Here is a 21,038-nt window from a genome sequence, read left to right on the forward strand (position 1 = left end):
AGGGTCAAATATTCCATAGTGGCTTAGTTTTTGAGCAAGTTGATTATGCGGGACACTGTCAAAAGCCTTAGTAAGGTCTGTGAAGGGAATATGTAAGGAATATAAGGAATATGGCCTGTAAGGAATATGGCCTGAGTTGCTGATTCACCTAAAACGATTTGCTGATGCGCCATCAAGGAACCAATTATATGTTTAAAAGGGGTACCTGGTTGAAAGATATATACATAATATAGCTATTAAACACTTAAAAACTGGAGGGACATCATCCCGCAGCAGAAAGAAATGTGTCAGATGACCATCTTAAGAGTGGCTCCTACTTCAATACACATCCTCTCAGAATTTTTTGACAATCTTCCATATTATTACGTATTTGTGTTGATAATCGCAATTGAAAACTACAGATTTTAATGATGACATACAATTTATTTTTCAGCTTGGTTTTCAAGTTAAACCTTCCAAAAATAAAGTGCAAGGCTTAGTCGCCATTGACAACTTTCTTTTAAGTGGATTCCCTTGTTGATTCTTCAGACGAGTGTATCATCAGGACTTTAGAAACCTTCAAAATAAAGAAATATTTGTGAATGTCAGTGGAAGAACTGTAAAGACTTTCCAGCAGCACTTCATCTATTCAAACAAGTGTTGTTTTCAATCTTTTTCTCTGCACACGGACCTAGATGACAATAATCTTTGCAGTAAACCCGTTTCCACATTTAATAATATTTTAAACTAAATTTACTTTTTGAATGCTTTTGTAACACATTCTGTAATCAAAATGGAAATAAAAATATTTTTCATTTCATCTTGTTTTGAAGAATGTGATCTTGGCAGATCACATTCTTCTCATTTTAATTAATTTAATCTCATTAATCTCGTTTAATCTCATTTAGAACTCTGCATCAGGTGTGTTGGAGAATATTGACTTTAACAATGCATAAGTTGAGGCTGGTAGCGTATTCTAAACAGCAATCCATAGTTCAGGGATTGCATGGTTTTCTTCCAGTAGTAGTTCAAAAAACTGACCACCTCAGCTGTCCATCCCTACAAAGAATTTGACCAATTCTTCCTTAAATTTATCAAAACTACCCACTGCTGGAACACCAGATCGCAGTTTTTGCCAGCAATCAACCACCAGCTGACTGAAAGCAAACTTATGCGAATATTATTCTCTCTTCAGGCTCTGTCTTTGAATATTTATATTCTGTTCATATTTCATGTTGCACGGCTTCGAGTGCTTCACAAGTCAGGACCATGAAAACGTAGTGTGACTCGTGCAGCTTGCGATGAAGCGGGACAAAATTTGGTCCGGTGGTGTACCATAGAATAAGGAAGAAATAATAAAATGAGAAATTTCGGAGAGGTATAAGGGACATTTATAGGAGTTGTATAAGAATTACGACAAAGGTCAAATTACAGAAGTCGATACAATATGCTCGAAAATATGGTCACAGGACATCAGAGTATGATCCCCTCCAACGGCTAAACAGACCTGAAAGTGGTGAACCATGACCCACATAAGGGTGACCATAAGATTCTGTGACATAGATGGGCTATCTTGAATTTCAAGATGTTCCTCCACCACTTGAGCTTTATGCGCAGTGGAGTTCTCGTGCATGAAAAGAAAATATGGACCAATCGCAATCCTAAAAAGTTCTCGGTACCTCTACACCGTTACGGTACCCCTATCAAAAAGACGAAGAGTGACGCATCCTTTTGATCATTATTCTGCCCCACAAGAAAACACCTCCTCAACCATAAGTACCCCTTTCTCTGATGTTAGAGAGGTGGTACCACATTACTCATTCGCTCCAGATGAAATAACGTCTAGAGAGAGAGAGAGAGAGAGAGAGAGAGAGAGAGAGAGAGAGAGAGAGAGAGAGAGGAGAGGATATCTTAACAACTATACAAAAATTAAACACTGTAGACACACGGTGTACAGTGCAAACTGTGCGCAACATATTGAGGTAATTAAACTTTGAGGTTTTCTAAGTTTCAACAAAACAAATAATCTCATTAAATTTTGAAAATTAACATAATTATCAAAAATTAAAGGTTATACATAAGATCAAAGAAAATAATCAAGGATAATAATCCCCAACCTAAAAAAGAAAAAAAAAAGGCTTGGGCAGTACCATATAACCGACAAAAGCATTTTATTCCAGAAGCAGGCAAAAACCTTTATAAACAGCTTAGGTTAAATGTGACATCCAGTAAGTCCTGCAGTCACAGTCAGTCAATGACCAATAACAAAGTCACAGTCAGTTAACAGAAAGCCGAGCAATTTCAGGAGAACACGAATTTTCATCGTTAAACTGAGTTGTAGTTGTAGGACACTTGTAGAGTTGCAAAAAAAAAAAGAAAAGAAAAACCGAAGAACATTGTAAAACACAGTACAGTCCAAAAATGGAGATCTTGTTGAGAAAATGGACTTCATTGTAATGAAGGTGAAGAGTCTTGAGCCTGAATTTGAAACATTCTAAGGCGCAGTTATTGTAGAAAGAATTGCAAGCCGGCCTTAGGCTTGCAATTCTTGATGAAAAAAAATATTATAAATTATTATATTAGGGTTACCCCTAATTTAATACATAAACCCGTATTTGTGTTTGTAAATTGCGTGTGTTCTCTGGTCGATTTGCCTGTTCTGTAGGACGAAAGGGGGGGGGGGAACCTTGCTATCGACGCCTGAGACTGACTAACTCAGCCACGGAGTGAAAAAAGCTCATTAAAGTTGCTCGCATCATTGACGGAATTCGAACCCGAGCCTTTTCAACCCGGTGTGGGGGGGGGAGAACTTTTCATCAAACAATCCTGATGAAAAGTTGGGAATTGCATTCTGCAGAGTTACTCGAAATTAAATGTATGAGGGACAAGAGTACAACACGTGCTACCAATCTTCCACACCGCCACAGTGGCAGAGTTCCGTAGGAGACAAGCGACATTTAAACAATTTCTTATTTAATGATCCGTGTCCTGATATCAAATAGGAGGTAAACAAGTCAAGGCTAAACCAGACTGTAGATTTTTTATTCATAAGGGAGTGAACTTGAGGAAAAAACTTACGTGTGACACTGCCCAGTGTTGTGCTATTCCACCTACTCTGCCACAAATTGATCAACTCTTGCCAAATTCTTTGTCATTCAGCTTTAACATCGACTTAAGTGTTAATAGAAATTCCAAGGATCTGAGTGGGAATCTGATGTTTCAAGCGATAACATAAGCCTCTGAAAATTACGTAGCGATCGAGTGGTAATGTACCAGCTAAAACTTACAAAACAGGTTTTAGTTGGGACGTTACCACTTTTTAAACCGTTCGACAGATCTTCAAAATGCAAAGCAACATTGTTCGCTGGATTGACATCAATTTTAATTGAAATTTTACTGTCCTCTCCCTATGGAACCAAACGCCAGCGGTATAGGCATCCATAGGGAGGAACACAGAGTTATAGTCAATTCTTAAAGATCTAGAAAGACCCCACTCAATTCTAGGAACTCTGACAAGAGCGCCGGTAAAATTTCTAGAGTTTAATGGGTTATAAATCACTGGCTTTCTTGCATAGAGTCCACTTGAACTGAGTCTTCTTAACTCATTCCAGTTGTAAATGTTTTCACCTGTGACCATAGCAATCTCAAGATACAGTTGATGACAAGACATCGCATAATCTCGGTTTGCTGTTAGAGCCAGTTCGCTGTCTGTTGACGTAGCCCTCGGGAGACTTTGGCCAGGCCTTCTTGTAATGGTTCCTCTCTCTTGAAACTGCTTCCATAGTGTCGAGACGAAACTGCCTGATACATTAAGCCAACGTGCCACATCCACCTGTGGTTGGTCGGCTTTAAGTCGTCCAGCGGCTCCTCCATCTCAAAGAATCATCTAAACGAAGATCCCTTGGCATTGTGACTACTGGAAATGTGGCTATCGCACTGAGCAAGACAAAAAAGGGAAATGAAGTGCTGTGTCCACAAACCGTGTTTTTATAGGCTTGAATAATTTACATAATGTGCGGTTCTTTAAGATAGTAGCTCGAATTCTATTGGATACTTGGAATTGCCATGCCAGGATGCCGCCTATTATATCAAATAAAATATTCATGAAAAACATTTTGTTCTGTTAATTTCGTTGAGCAATTTACTTCAGGAATCTCAGCAGTCAAAAAATCAATCAATGCGAAATGGTTCGTAACTAAAAATTATGAAAATCTCATCAGATTTACCATCTACAATTAAAAATGTCTATTTAAAATGTCGAATTTTAAATAGCCACCTTTCAAATACCAGAAATACATTCATTCACAGCTGGAATGTCGCATTTGTCTTATGTGTGGTTCTGAAGACCATACTCAATTAGATTGCACACTCAAAACTTCCTATTTGCCCAAAGTGCAAAGAAAGCTACCGAGTCTTTACCATAGATTGTGACTTATAGAATAACTTGAAGTATAATTCAGTAATATAAAATAGAAAATAAAGTAACATTACCTGATGCAAGTAGGCAAGTTGTGTAGAACATGCCTAGTTCCTACGGTGCTCGCACACGAAAGTTTGTTTCTACCACAGCTCAAACGGATGTATCAATCCCTCCTATCACCCCTCTAGCCAACTCTGTCAAATCTACACAATCATCCGCCAAAAAAGATATAACTCCAAGGAAAACTAGCGAAGCCACAAATATCCCATTTATACCTCCTGCCAACAGCATGGAAGTGGCGAGATTTTGGATAATGAAGAACCCATTTTAGAATGCCAGTGAGTTGCACTAGGGATTCTGGACGTCCTTTTTCCCTGAAAAATATAAAACAAATCAAGGCAGATAGGAAATCTCCACTTACAAAAAGCACTCGGACCAATCTGCCACAACTAGTCCTAAATAATATCGCAAAATAGAACTGCAGAAGAGTAAACAGCAATTCTGACGACTGAAGAGATTTAAGGAGTATGTCTTCAGGAAACATTCTTATCATCACAATCTTTCACCGAAATTTACAAAATTCGGTGAAAGATTGTGATGATAAAGAATGTTTCCAAAAAAATTGAGAATGTTCAATAAATTCACAAATTTATTGAACATTCTCGCATTCATGCGCGCGCTCTCACTGCTTATTCAGTTTATTCCATTCCTAAAGTTTCATGTTATGTTTACCGAGGAAGGGGTTCATTACCCAGAAAGCTTCTTTACCGTATTAAAATTCATTTGTTACCGTGGATGCACTAGTCCTGCTGTACTCTTCTTTTACAAAACTATGGAAACCGGTGACCCACAGGCCCATTCTCTTTTACAATTAAGTTGGGGATATAAATTCAGTTAAAAGAATATGAAATGATGAAGGGATACTACAGGGAAAAAGAAGAAAAAAATAAGGGAATTAGTAATAAAATTTATCAAAAGCGAAGGTTATATCATTTGCCATTACGACTTCTGTTACTACTTCTACTACCAATAGGATACAGTTATACCAGATTATAACAGAAACACTTGATGGCAAAGTGGCCAGAGACAAATAAACAACGTAACAACATAAACACCTCCAAACCATAGCATTAATTTCATTTCTCCCCATTGTATAAAATTCTGTATTAGGTGCCATCCTTATGTAGGAATGCACCTGCTATTTAGGTGCCATCCTGCGTAAGGCAAAACATATGTCCAACTGAAAAGCATTTCCAACAACGAACATATGAAGACCATAACAAGAGCAGATTCGCCAAGTAGAAGGCCACAGATCACCAGCAGGGCCACGATGCGATCCACGTTAGGTTATTTGTTTCGGGATTTATTAGGCTCGTCGACATCTATGGCCATAGTGCTCCATACTTTTGGTAAGTACGTCTGCTATTTCTTGTCAGAGAGAGAGATGATTGCAAAACTCACAACAAAAAATTTAGTTTTAGAAGTATAATTACATAAGGAGAGAGGAAATGATGCAAGCAGTGGAGAAGATGATCGCAATTTAGCAACACATACAACATACCCGATATCCCTCCTGATGAAGTATAACATGCATTGAAAAAAATGAAGAATCAGAAAGCCCCGAGGAAGATTAAGTTACTGTAGAGTTGTTAAAATCAGGAGGAAGTGACATGACAAGGAAATTGACAATACTCTTCACAAAATACGACAGATAGAAGTTTGTTCCAGCAATCAACCACCCTCTGGCTAAAACCAAATTTCTGCACATCTATTCTACAACGGTCTTTCGTCAGTTTGAATTTATGTCCCCGCAGGAGATTAATCTGGGCAAAAGGAAGAATCCCATCAGCATTAACCTTGCTGAAACTATTCAAGGCTTTATACACCTCAATAGGATCACTGCGCAGGCGCCTAAACCACAGACACTGTATTTGTAGAACTTAAGCCTTTCTTGGTAAGAGTAATCCTTTGTTCCATTCACTAATCTTGTTGCCCTTCTCTGCACTCGTTCCAGTAGCTCTACTTCTTTCCAAAAATGAGGCCTCCAGACCTGTATACAGTACTCAAGCCTTATACAAGGGGACAATCACCTCGTTATCCCTGCTAGAAAAATTCCAGTATATCATTGACAAGACACCATGAGCTACTCTTGCAGACTATCTGCACTACTCAGAAAACTTCATATATGAATGCACAAATTCCCCTAGGTCCTTTTAATCCTCTACCACCCTGAGTACAGTACCACACAGTTGATACGTTCTCTAGGGTTACCGCTTCCCATATGTAGTACTTTATATTTGTCAATGTTAAACTTCAGTTGCCACCTCTCAGCCTATCTGCTCAACCTTTCCAGATCCTGGTGAGCAAACTTGCACATTAAGCCTGATATACCTTCATCAATATCATTAACAGAAAACAACAATGGACCCAACACTGAACCCTAGGGGACTCCACTAATAACATTAGTCCACGATGTGCAGTGTCCATTGATTACCACTCTCTGTCTTCTCCCCCTCATCCATCCCTTTATACAAAGCAGCAATTTGCCTCCAATGCCACACTGCTCCAATTTGTGCAGCAGTCTTCCATGTGCAACAGTATCAAAAGCCTTTCTAAGATCCAAGTATATAATATAAAAGTTATTCCCTGCATCCAGTTTTTTTGTGACTGCATCATAGTATCCAATCAAATTGGTCAGGCAAGACTTCCCCTTAACAAAACCATGCTGTGTCTGAGCTATAACTGAAGTCTTGTCTAGATGACATTAACCTATAAGGCATTAACCACCTACGCGCAGGAAACATTTGCACTTAGGCGAGCTAAGATTGCCGAACTCAGAGCCGAAGAACTAAACCGAACCGGCGTGGGATATCTCCATCCCCCCCCCCCCCAGAACAACACAGACATGACCATGCTAACCCGAATAGGGTAGGATTTATTGCAGGCACCATCCAAGGTGCAGGATTTAAAAGTCATTGCAAACTCAAAATGGGTAGGATATACTGCTGGCGCCGATAGCGGGATTACTGGCACTGACCTCAGTGCAAGATCTACAGGCACTATGCCTGTGTAATTGCCAATGGGCAATTACACAGGGGCGCCTGTCCCCTGTGACTTTTAAACCCACACCCTTTCCTATACTTCGCCTAAACTAGGGTGGATTTATTCTCCCCTGTCAACCCACCCAAATTCATTCCCCTTCAATCCTCTCTCTCTTCTTCTATGTCCCTCTCTTCTAGCGCTTTCTTTTTTTTTTTTTAATCTATTACTTTATTTTATCTTTTATAAAATATATTTATTTATTATATATATTTTTTTTTACTTGGTCTCCGTCAGGAAGCTCAGGTAACCCTGGCGGAGGACAGCCAGAGTATAATGGGCAGCCTGGCTCACCCCCCCAGTGGTGGTGGTGGTGGCGGGCAACGTGGGGTTCCCTTAGGGGCCCTGCGGCTAATCAGCCAGAAACAGAACAACAGAACATAGCACTACTCTGTCACAAACCAGACACCACACTTTTTGTGGCTTTTACAGAGATTCTGTAATTCTTCACAAAGAACCATGGTGCAGATGTGGAGAGTTTGAATTTGAATTTACGCCCTCTCAGCGTCTGAGAGGGCGTAAATTCAAATTGAGGGAAGACAGTTGTAGGATAGATGTGCGGAAATTTGCCTTCAGCCAGCGGGTGGTTGGTAGGTGGAACAGACTTCCATCTGTCGTTGTGGAAGTTGATGGAGTTCAAAAAAATTCAAGAAACAACTGGACAAACTTTTGGTAAGAATGGATGGGTGAAATGGGAACTTTTTTTCTGGCTGGTGTGATTCTGTATAAGCTTGCTTTCTTGCATACTATGCCTCTACTAATGATAAACACATTGACGATGTAAATACCTGCGTTACTAATCAGATACTAACTGCAGCTAAAGACTCCAATCCAAATCATGACCTCACAAGTGTTCCCAGCGAAACTACTTGTGGAATGCAATTGTTCTGGTACCAATCGTAAGAAACACCGCGCGTGAAACAACTTCTGCAAGTTTCCTATCATCAGGAATATAATATAAAAGGCTGACTCTATAACCTGAATAATAGATAGTAACAGATCCCACTAGTTTCCTATCACCAAGGACCCACGGTTCATCTGAAGGAGAATAAAAGCGATAAAAAAATTCCTTTGACCATCCTCTCCAATACTTCTCTGGAATGGGAAATATCTAATCTTCCTTAAAGAGAGTCTGTTAATTCATGTTCGAAAATAAAGCTGACTACTCAGAAAACCACACACGAGTTAAACACCCGTTTGAACAAATTTAAACTCTTTTGAAATGATAATTTAAATTAATTTTAATTATACGCTTTTCTTTTTGGTTAGATTTTAATATTCTTGCAGATTCAATTTCCCTCTCCCAGAACAGGAACAAGTCGTTTCACTAAACGATTGATTCAACATCCTCAAAGTGATTTTCACAAACTCGGACGTGGCTGGGATTTGATATCATTCATTGGGAAAACATAAAGCCGAGTTGTGACTGTTACCGTACCCTTGTCTGTACCTTATCAAGATGTAAATCAATAAATATATCGAGAAGGTATCTGAAACGAAGACACAGACGTGTACAATGCTTCAACTTAATTTTAAAACTGATTAATGCTTCTCAATACTGCTTCCCCAGTTCACAAAGGCAGATAAAAGAATGACACGAATGATTAGAGACCTGTTACTTTAAATTCTGTTCCGGGGAAAATAACGGAGTCCGGTTAAAGAAGCATCGATGCCTAAAGCATAAAGATCATTGAAATTATATCGATGTTATTAGACCCTTCCCGTGTGAATTGCAAATATTCATTTAGACAATCGGATTCTTACAGAAGAACAGAGCGCAAAACAAATTACCTAAACAAAACATAAGCTTCTGACTGACTCCTCAAGTGGGTCAATGGATTCCAAATGTTACACAAAACGTGGTTGTCGAGTGATAGCATTGTGGAAAAACATCTGCCGGAAAGGACATGTTTTCTGTGAAATAAAGAATGGCCGATTAAGAGCAAGTGTCCGATAGCGTACCATTTACAACTATTCTATTTAGTGTAACAGCTGCTAGCAACAACTCACCATATCATTCGATATGGTGTGTTGAAAAGTTCTGGTTTGATATGAAAATTGCACCACTCTGCGTGGTTTTTGATGTTTGCAAATTAGGAGACATTCTTTTCACGGAATGAACTCAATGATCTGATAAGAGATTTACATTTACTAAAGGAATCTCAAAACTCCTTGCTTCTAGACTTACGTCAAAAATCTTCTAGTACGTCGGATATTTATCTCGTGGTATCAGGACAAATAACGAGAACTAGTCCCCTACTTCTCTGAGGACGATTCTATGGTTTTTTGCAGTAATATAAATGACTTAAGGAACTAAGTCATTTCGGAATTAGTTACAATTCTAAACATTGGAGAATTTTTATTGACTCATCAGAAAGGACTCTCAAAAGTACGTGTTTCTCCACAATGTAATTGAAAAGTCAATTTAGCTCACTCCGTGTTGACAAATATTAAGTATGATGAACATGTTTCGTTGATCTGCCCTGACTTTAAAGTGATAAGCATGTTACTTGGACAGCAATCTGGCTGCTACACACCAAAGCCTTGCTTTTGTATGAGTAGGACAGTCGTGCAAGAAGAAAGCATGGGATGTCAAGGTCTGGACGAAGAGGGACGGTTTTTTGCCTGGATCAAAGAACATAGTTCATAAAACAATTATAACAATATAATGGAAGGAAGGCTCCTAAGTGTTCTCCTTCCACTCTTGTACCCATCAAACCGGGTTTGATGAAATAATTTATGGAAGCATTACCTCAGGAAGGTCTCTGCTTCAGCTGCCTTTGTGCTAAATTCCCAATCACACAAGAGAAGCTAAAACAAGGTATTTTTGTTGGACTTCAAATTCCCAAAATAAAAGAGAAAAACTGGCATGGATCAGCTTCAGATCTGTTGTTGAGTACATTTTATGGAACAACAAGGATCCAGGCTGCAAGAATAATGTTGGAAATATGTTAGCAAACTTCAAAATGCTGGACTGCAACATGAGCGTGAAGGTACACTCCCACATCGAATACTTCCCAGAAAATCTAGGAAATTTTAATGAAGAACTGGGTGAGAGGTTTTACCTAGAAATTACAGACATGGAGATGAGGGGAGGTGGAATGTCAACATGATGGCTGACTATTGCCGGGTTTTGAAGAGGGATTATTAAGCAGAAGGATCTGCAAGAAAATCAAAGAAACTAAAATTTGACCATCCCAGAGATGTTTTTGAAATTTTATAACACAATGCTACTTTTACCAGACTTTTATATTTAAATATATGTTTTCAACAAGTATTTAAATTTAAAAAAAGTCTGGTAAAAGTAGTATTTTGTTATAATTTCAATGCACAAATTCTGCCAAAATTAATAAAGATTTGTGAAGAATTAATTTTCTTTTGTGATTTTTGAAGAAACCTGACGTAATGGAAATCGTTTTGAATTCCATTACATTAAAAATGATTCAGAAACACCCCTCAAAAGTGATCTGATTGAGATTTATAAGGCTCTGAGAAGAGTTAGTAAAATGAATGAAGGATGAATTTTCAGTGTTATAAAGAATTGCGGAACTCGGGGATACAATTTCAAATTGAAGGGAAGAGGTTTAGACTACATTGTACAAAGTTTTTTCAATGAATCGTTGATTGCTGGAAGGAGTTGCCTTTGCAGATAGTTGAGTCTGATAATTTTGTTATCTACTTGTGATTTTTTTTTCTTTTTGGCCAGTGTTTTCTTTACTATTTCCATTACAATTCTCATCAATATTTCAATTATTTTTTGTGACTTTTTGCTTTTTAGCAGAATAATTACTTGCATGAGTTAAATGCTTTTGATAATTCGAAATACTTATTTGGTTGATGAATTTCAGTTGTTGTCAAACGTCCTCGAAGTTACTGTTAAAAAGGACAAAGTCTGCTTTTGAAATTTGTGGTTATTAGCATTAGCATTAGCATTAGCATTAGTAGAGGCATTTGATGCAAGAAAGCAAGCTTATGCAGCATCAGCCAAAAAAAAAAAAAAAAAAACCCACTTCCACTTCACCCCTCTGTTCGTTCAAAATACCTGTCCAGCTGAGCCTTAAACTTATTTAGGCTATCAACCTCCACCACAAGGGATGGAAGTCTGTTCCACCAACCAACCACCCGCTGGCTAAAGGCAAATTTCCGCACGTCTATCCCACAACTGTCTTTCCTCAATTTGAATTTATGCCCTCTCAGGTGATTTTTCTGAGCTAGAGGAAGAATCCCATCAGCATTGAGCATGCTTAAACCATTCAAGGCTTTATACACCTCTATCAGATCACCTCGCTGGTGCCTAGTCTCCAGACACTGTAATTTGCAAAACTTAAGCCTTTCTTCGTAAGAGCACCCCTTTCTTCCATTCACTAATCTTGTTGCCCTTCTCTGTACTCGTTCCAGCAGCTCTACATCCTTCTTGAAATGAGGCCTCCAGACCTGTATACAGTACTCTAGGTGTGGCCTGACCATTGCCTTATACAATGGAATAATCACCTCCTTATCCCTGCTGGAAAAATTCCTGTATATCATTGACAATACTCCATGAGCTACTCTTGCAGCCCGTCTGCACTGCTCAGAGAACTTCATATCTGCCTGCACAATCACCCCCAAGTCCCTTTCATTCTCTACCACTGTCAGTGTAGTACCACAGAGTTGATACGTTGCTCTGGGGTTGCTTTTTCCCATGTGTAGTACTTTACATTTGTCAATGTTAAACTTCATTTGCCACCTCTCAGCCCATCTGCTCAACCTTTCCAGATCCTGTTGCAGCAGCATAGTGTCAGTAGTGTCCTTGACAACCCTGCTAACCTTTGTATCATCTGCAAACTTGGACATTAAGCTTGATATACCATCATCAATATCATTTATAAATACAGAAAACAATAATGGACCCAACACTGAGCCCTGAGGGACTCCACTAATAACATTAGTCCACGATGAGCAGTGTCCATTAATTACCACTCTTTGTCTTCTCCCCCTCAACCACCCCTTTATCCATAGCAGCAATTTGCCTCCAATGTCACGCTGCTCCAATTTGTGTAGCAGTCTTCCATGTGCAACAGTATCAAAAGCCTTTCTAAGATCCAAGTATATAATATCAAAGTTATTCCCTGCATCCAGTTCTTTTGTGACTGCATCATAGTATCCAATCAAGTTGGTCAGGCAAGACTTCCCCTTAACAAAACCATGCTGTGTCCGAGCTATAACTGAAGTCTTGTCTAAATGATCCTGCAGTGCTTCTTTAACCAGTGCCTCCATTAATTTTCCTGGAACAGAAGTTAAGCTCACAGGTCTATAATTACTTGTGTCAGCCTTTGATCCTCCTTTGTGAATTGGGGTCACATTTGCACATTTCCAGTCTATGGGTACCTCCCCTGAGTCCAGGGAAGCTCTCATAATTATAGCTAAGGGTTTGCTTACTTCCTTTGCTGCCTCCTTTAATATAACTGGATAGATCCCATCCACCCCGGGTGCCTTTCTTGTGTTTATCTTCAACAGTTTCTCCTCCTCTTTACTCCCAGTTATTTCAAGATTCTGTAGCTTACTGCTAGAGTTGAATACACCTCTGGCATTCCCCTCGCTGAATAACTCCTCATGTGTGAATGTCGATGCAAAATATTCATTTAGTTTGTTAGCTACCTGAGCAGGATCATCAACAGTTGACCCATCAATATCAAGTGGACCAATCTGATTCATCCCCTTCCTTCTAGAGTTTACATAAGTAAAGAACTCTTTGCTGTTTTTCTTTGCATCCCTTGCCAAGGATTTCTCGTAATCTGCCTTCGCCTGCCTAACCTGCTTTGTAACTTGGTTGCATATCAACTTGTATCTATCATAGGCTTCTGTGTCATGTGTTAATTTTTAAGTATGCCATGCATTTTTCTTCTCTGCCATATGCCTCATTAGTTCATCTGACATCCATTTTGGCCTAAACCTTGAACAATATTTCTTAGTTGGTATGTAAAGCCTAGTAGCTTCCAAGATAAGTTCTTTGAATGCTTCCCATTTTGAATTTGCTGTTGGTAACATCATCATTTGGTCCCACTGTATAGAATTTAAATACTTTCTCAGTTCATCGTAGTCGCCTTTACGGAAGCAATAACCCTTCCCTTTACCCCTAATGGTAGTTACCTCTTTGAGTGAATCCCACTTCAGCACACTGTGATCACTGCCACCTAGTGGTTCATTTATCTGCAGATTCTTAATGCATGAAGAATCACTGCTGATAATCGAATCAAGAGTATTACTCCCTCTAGTTGCCTCCCGAACATGCTGATGTAGAAAACAATCATCCAATAAATCCACAAAAGCCCTGCTAGTGTGTGAGTAACCAGCCCCCAAATTCCAGTCAATATCTGGGAAATTAAAATCTCCCATTATAAGACTCTCTGATTTACTGGCCCACTCTATTTCCCTGTACAGTTCCTTATTATACTCATCAGAGTCGTTAGGCCTATAGCACACTCCTACTCTCAATTTTGATCTCCCAATGCTTATGTCACACCAAACTGACTCAACACTGCACTGTCCAGCGATGTCGACTGGACTTGGTTTTTATGTATTTCTTAACTAATAGCATAACCCCTCCCCCCTTCCTATCCTGTCTATCCTTTCTGTAGACGTTGTACTCCCCAAATTGCAGTTCTGCATCCCTTATATCCGTGCGACACCACGTCTCTGAAATCCCAACAATATCTGCCTTTGATGTTTTGAGCAATACCTCAAATTCATCAAATTTATTTACTAAACTCCTAGCATTGGTGTACACGCAAGTATACCTGCACCTGTTTCTATTCTTAGCTACCTAACACAACCCATGTGTTTACTTGTACCGCAATGGCTCCCAGCAGTCTCTGAAATACCATGCATCTTGTTTTTTAGGCTTCTGCTCATTCTAATAGAAGCAGTGCAAGAATCTCTTTCACCTCTGCCAGTGGCTACTGTCAATCTATTGGTCTTTATCTCCCCCCAAGCTAGCAGTTTTCCGACCCACCTAACACTGCCTCGATAGCATCAGCAAATATTCTTGCACCCTTTCTATTTAAGTGTATCCCATCCCTGTAGAAGCAATCTCTCCTGTTAACAAATACAGTCCAGGCTGAAAAAAATTCTACCCCTTGAGCCTTGCACAATCTTTCCAGGGCCGAATTGATCGACAAGGCTCTCATCATATACTCCCTCCTATCGTGTCTGGGCAGAATTGCAGACACTTTCAAATTCAACCCTAATTCTCGGCTTTTGTTCAACAGTGACCTGTACTTGTTAAGTAATTCCGCCGGTCTCCTACTCTTAATATCGTTAGTGCCAACGTGTATAACAATATCACCTTTTGTGCCCTTAAAAGATGATATTCGCTCTACAACGTCATCAACCTTTGCCCCTGGCAGACATACCCTGGTCCTGGCAGACATACCCTGGTTATTTGCTGGCAAATCAGCTCCTTTTTGATGTTGTTAATATACTAATTCAATTTATTTATCTGTAACGCTGTACTTGGCGTTAAACACACCCATTTTGCATTAAGGAAAATGCTGTTATAAAGTAACTTTATTCATTTGGCAAATTATAGCAAAGGTTGAAATCGTGGAATATTCCTGTATCAGTCATTCACTAGAGATATTGGATAATCGATTTGTATAGTTGTATTTAGGCAGCCGATTTTAGGTTAGATAAGATTGCCATAGCATCACAGAAGGTAAGGCTCTCGGGCATCAGTGTATTGGCTTAATTGCGTTCATTCTCGATGTTTGCTGGATGAAAAACCAGAGTTTCTAGAGGAAAAACAGGCGATCATCGCTTGAGACCGTCCGATTCAGTTACATAAAGAACCACATTGCTGGCTTGTCGATTCCTACAATCGCTGACAACCTGCAGCATCCAAAGTCAGCCTTCAGTGATGTTACCATAAATGGAAGCATTAAGATTCCACCACCATTCAGCAACTCAGATGAAGGACACGGAAACTTATTCCACGTGACCGGAGGGTGCTCGAAAGGGTAAAACTAAACTATTTTTTATTAGGGTTTAAAATTTTTATTTCTGGTCACACAAGTGTGTTTTCTGGTCGATTTGCCTGCTTTGCTGGACGAAAAACCCCAGCTGTCTAGTAAAAAAACAACAATCACCAAAGGGTTAGTACGAAAATCTGCAAAATATTAACCACGCGTTTAAGGTGCCGCCACAATTGGAGGTCTCGCCTTGCCTGGTACAACGAAGATCATAATTGGTCGAAAGAAACGTTCTATGAGGTGATGAATCTTACTACGCCCCATTTTGATCACGTGTGCTGCATTGGGCCACCAATGAAGTTGAGAGAAGGGTGGGTGGTGTAATGAACTTTTTCTGATAGCACGGGCTAGCGTCTTTGGTGGTTGTGCATGGAACCATAAAATCCGATAACTATCATAATATCTTGGACAATACCATGCTCCTTATGATTTGGTAGTACTTTCATAGATCCATGTTTGTTTCTACTGAATGACACCCTATGCCATTCTATCAGTGCTGTTCGAGACCAGTTCGTGGACATGAATGTAAAAAAAGTTGGAATCGCTAGAGTTCAGTACGGATTTGAACTTAATGGAACACTTAAGGGTTGAATTCGAATATCGTGTGAGTGACAGAAGGGTTCTTTAGAGGATCAGACCAGAGCGTCCAACATCTCAGTTGGACTGGTCCCTATTCTGTAGGAGTGGCGGACTATATCCGCGGTAGCGAATATAAGTACGTACAAAAATGATGTCAGCACGAACCTGTAAGATGCACTTTAAGAGATAAAAGGTCTGGAATTACTGAAGTTATTTTTTATGATGCCAAGTGAAATAATTGTCATAATTGAAATTTTAAAAAAATGTAAGGGCGTAAAATTAACCGGTTGAATTATAGGCCCAGAGGTCGTTCCCCTAAATAAATAAAATATCATTTGTATTAAAGGAGAAAAGAGCTTAAATAATTTTTTCTCGATATACTGAATGAGATACCAAAAAAAACCTAGGGAGATACAAGTTCATCACCTTCCATCCTACAAGTCCCGTGTCTTATATTTGATGTTGGCAATGATCAAGGGTGGAATTCAGGATCATTTGGATCGAATTGAAATTCTCAAGGATACTCAGCATGGTTTTGTAAAGGGAAAATCATGTTTAACAAATCTGGTTCGCTATTTCGAAAGGGTCACTCACGAGCTGGATTTAGGGAATAATTTCGACATTGTTTATTTAGATTTCAGCAAAGCTTTTGACTCAGTCCCACATGAGCGGTTGCTTTATAAGCTGGAACAGGTTGGAATCATTGGGAAAATCCTTAGATGGATAGAAGGATGGCTTCAGGGCAGGAGGCAGAGGGTTGTGATAAATGGCTATTCCTCAGATTGGGTTGATGTAAGAAGTGGGGTTCCCCAAGGATCAGTATTAGGACCACTGTTGTTTTTAATTTTCATAAACGACATTGATGAAGGGATAGAGGGCGTGATGTCTAAATTTGCAGATGATGTTAAAATTGGTAAAGTAGTTAATGATCACTGTCAAGCTGAGCTTCTTCAAATAATACTGAAGATAGACTTCAGGAATGGTCAGAAAAATGGCAGCTGTGCTTTAATCCAACAAAGTGTAAGGTATTACACCTGGGAAACAGTAATTCCAAAATAACTTGGTGGAGTTCAACTAAACCCAGTACTGGAGGAAAGGGACTTGGGTGTTACGATACGGTCAGACATGAAATTCTCTGAGCATTGTAAACAGGTTGCAAAGAAGGCCCATGGTGTCCTATCGATGATCTATCCAACTTTTGCAAGTAGAAATAGGGACGTGATAATCCCATTATATAAGGCTTATGTTAGACCACACTTGGAATACTGTGTTCAAGTATGGAGACCGCACCTAAAGAAAGACATCGAGCTTCTTGAAAGGGTGCAAAGACGGGTAACTCGCTTGGTGAGATCGGCAAAAGGGCGTCCTTATGAAGAAAGACTTCGAATATGTGGGTTGCAGAGTTTGGACCCCTTAGAGGAGATTTGATTGAGGTGTTTAAGGCTCTGAGAGGCATCAGCAAAATGAATGAGGACGAAATTTTCAAGATTATAAATGATGCTAGAACTAGGGGACATAAATTCAAGTTACGGTGGGAAATGTTTAGATTGGACTGCAGGAAGTTTTATATTAGCCAGCGAGTTATAAATTACCGGAATAAGTTGCCTTCATGGGTGGTAGAGGCCGACAGTTTGGGGAAATTCAAAGGTCATCTGGATAGTACTTTCGGGTAAGGGAAGCGCATAGGATGATAGGATTAATTTCCTTTTTATTTATTTTTTATTTCATTTTATTATTTTTATTTATTAATTAATTATTATTATTTATTTATTTATTTAATTTTTGTTTTTATCATTGTTTTGTTCGGTTTTTTTTTTTGGCTGGTGCAGCATAAGCCATAGGCTTTCTTGCACCATACGGCCGTTACTAATACTAATACTAATACTAATGTGAGTGATCTTCACAGACCTCACTCTGTCCCACAAAAATGGATTTCATTCCTCGTTTGTGCGCAAAATGTGTACACTACAGTATCTGCACTAAGTCCACTGTGCTTTTCCCCGTGCCTCATCATTCCCTTTTCTCACCAGGAGATCATTTCCTGTATTGATAACATCGAGATCACGTATTGGGAACAAATGCTAAAATTAGTCTCTGAATTGTTCTTTTCAAACCAAACTTGTGTGGGTGTTTCTTCTACGCTCATTGGCAGGTGTTCCCTTTTCAAAGTTGCGATCTCTCCAACCCAATCATAACAACTGACACCTTTAACGTTCATTGAGCCTCTCAGCCAATGTACATGATGATATATAATTCACACTAGTAGAGCACTGGAATACATTTTCGATTTGAAGGCTTCGAAGTAAACACCTAAGGTAAATTGAATGTTTGTTATTCTGTAATAGGCAACTTACCTTTTTGTTATTAATCACGCATAGGCACTTTGTGGTTGAAAAGTCCCGATTTCGAATCCAGTAAACTGAACTGAAGTCAGAACTGGGATTTTTTCACTCGTGGCTGTGTTATTCGGTCTCAGGTGTCGATAGCAAGGTCTCTTCCCTCCAGAATCATTACAATTTGCATAAAATAATGGAATATTTCTTTTCCTAAGTGTTTTGGGAGACAACTGGAAGTTTTCCCTGCTATGCTCACCAATACTTTGTGATTCAAGTGGATTAATTTTCCCCTATTTTAAATCTAATTTATTTCTGATTTACTTTACAATTACTGACTTTTTCCATCCTTAAGCGGGAAATTTTTAAGAAAAATCCTTACTTTTATTCATCACAGGATCTTACGCTGTGCACTTATTTTCATATTTAGTGCTGCAGAATTATTATTTTATAATAGTATTAGTAATGGCCGTATGATTCTAGGAAGCCTAAGGCTCATACTGCACCAGTCCAAAAAAAAATAATAATAATAGTATATAAAATAAATAATAAATAAAAAAGAAAAGGAAATAAACAATCTATGCATTTCCCTCCTCCCTTAGGCAATTATCCAGCTGACCTTTGAATTTCTCCAAACTGTCAGCCTCTGCCGCCCATGTAGGTTAACTTATTCCAGTAATTTATAATTCGCAGGCTAAAATAAAACTTCCGGCAATCCAGTCTAAACATCTCCCTCCTTAACTTGAATTTATGTCCCCTAGTTCTAGAATCATTTATAATCTTGAAAATTTCGTCCTTATTCGTTTTGCTTATGCCTCTCAGAGCCTCAAACACCTCAATCAAGTCTCATCTAGGGTGCCTAGTTTCCATGCTATGCAATCCACATATTCAAAGTCTTTCCTCATATGGACGCCCTTTTGCCGATCTCACCAGGCGAGTTACTCGTCTTTGGACCCTTTCAACAAGCATAATGTTTTTCTTTAGGTGCAGTCCCTATACTTGAACACAGCATTCCAAGTGTGGGTTAACAATAGCCTTGTATAATCAGATTATGACGATCTTATCTATTCTAACAAATGTTCGATAAATCATCAATAGGACACCATGGGTCTTCCTTGCAACCTGCCTACAATACTCGGAGAACTTCATGTCTGACCATATCGTAACTCCCAAGTCCCTTTCCTCCACTACAGACTTTAGTTCAACTCCACCAAGTGTATAAGTTATTTTTGGGTTACTGTTCCCCACATGTAGAACCTTGAATTTTGCTGAATTAAAGCATAGCTGCCACTTCTCTGATCATCCCTGAAGTCTACCTATGTCACTCTGAAGGAGCTCTGCTTTGCGGTGATCATTAACTACTCTACCAATCTTTACATAATCTGCAAATTTAGGCATCACGCCCCCTATCTCTTCATCGGTGTTATTTAAGTGAATAAGAAACAGCAGTGGTCCCAATATTGATCCCTGGAAAACCCCTCTTCTTACATTTGCCCAATCTGAGGAATCGCCATTTATCACAACCCCCTGCCTTCCTCCTTGAAGCCATCCCGCTATAAGGATTTTCCCTGTGTCTCCAACCTGTTTCAGCTTATAAAGTCTATTGTCAAATCAAATTATAAAGTCTACTGAGTCAAATGCTTTGCTGAGATATAAATAAACAATACTGAAATGAATCCCTAAATCCAGCTGTTGAGTGACGCTGTCAAAATAGCTAATTAGATTTGTTAAACATGACTTTCATGAAATTAACTAAAAGCAATTATCTAACCTCTCTAATCACTATGCCCTCTTAATCTGCACTTAGTCCCAGAGCAGTACGAAGAGCAGCAGTATTTTGCTTGCTTGTATTGTGGACTATTCATGCACAACACGCGAAATGCTTTCAAAACTTTTCTTTTTCTGAAAAATGTCTTGACAGAGTTGAAAAAATTTTTTATAGAGTGTGAACTGTACAACCTCCAATTAATATTGAAAAACACTTTTCACCTTTTTGGGGCGTATTCTGCATGTATTTTATAATAGATTCACAAAGAACTTCCTTAAGCCTTTTGGTTTCGCAACATGTGCTTTTTGGGCTAACTTAAATAATTACAAAACTTTTTTCTTCTTTTTTTGAACTCAAAAATCAAAAAAGTCGAAGAATTAAATTGCATTATTTTGATATTGAGTCACATCTTATATCCTATTATTATACGATCCCTGTATTTTTCAAAATATTATTTCTTTACAAATAACCTTTTCATCTGTGTCAATTTTTTTGAGTGTTCAGGTTAAGATCGACGAAGATATTTGCACGGGTAACTTTCCCTTCTGATAAATGGGATACTACCGGGTTCTTCCTAGGAACATGGTATAACAAAAGCCAGTGATCCAAAAAGATAGCATTTACCACGAAAGACCAGTTCTGCAAATTGCAGCATCTTAAAACTAGGTACCTGCTGCTCAGAGACCTGACTGGAATGTTGTGACGACCAGAAGAGTTCCCACGATAGAGAGAAAACCAGAAACAGAATCCTATTTCGCACTCATGCAGGCTTGAACTACGATCACCCAGACGATTGCCCAATAGTCTAAAACACAGTCGCCATCTGGTACGTTGCGTGCAATGTACCAGATTCA

Source organism: Mastigoproctus giganteus, chromosome 5 (genome assembly GCF_048544385.1).
Source record: "Mastigoproctus giganteus isolate SK-2022 chromosome 5, ASM4854438v1, whole genome shotgun sequence".
NCBI classification, from domain to species: domain Eukaryota; kingdom Metazoa; phylum Arthropoda; class Arachnida; order Uropygi; family Thelyphonidae; genus Mastigoproctus; species Mastigoproctus giganteus.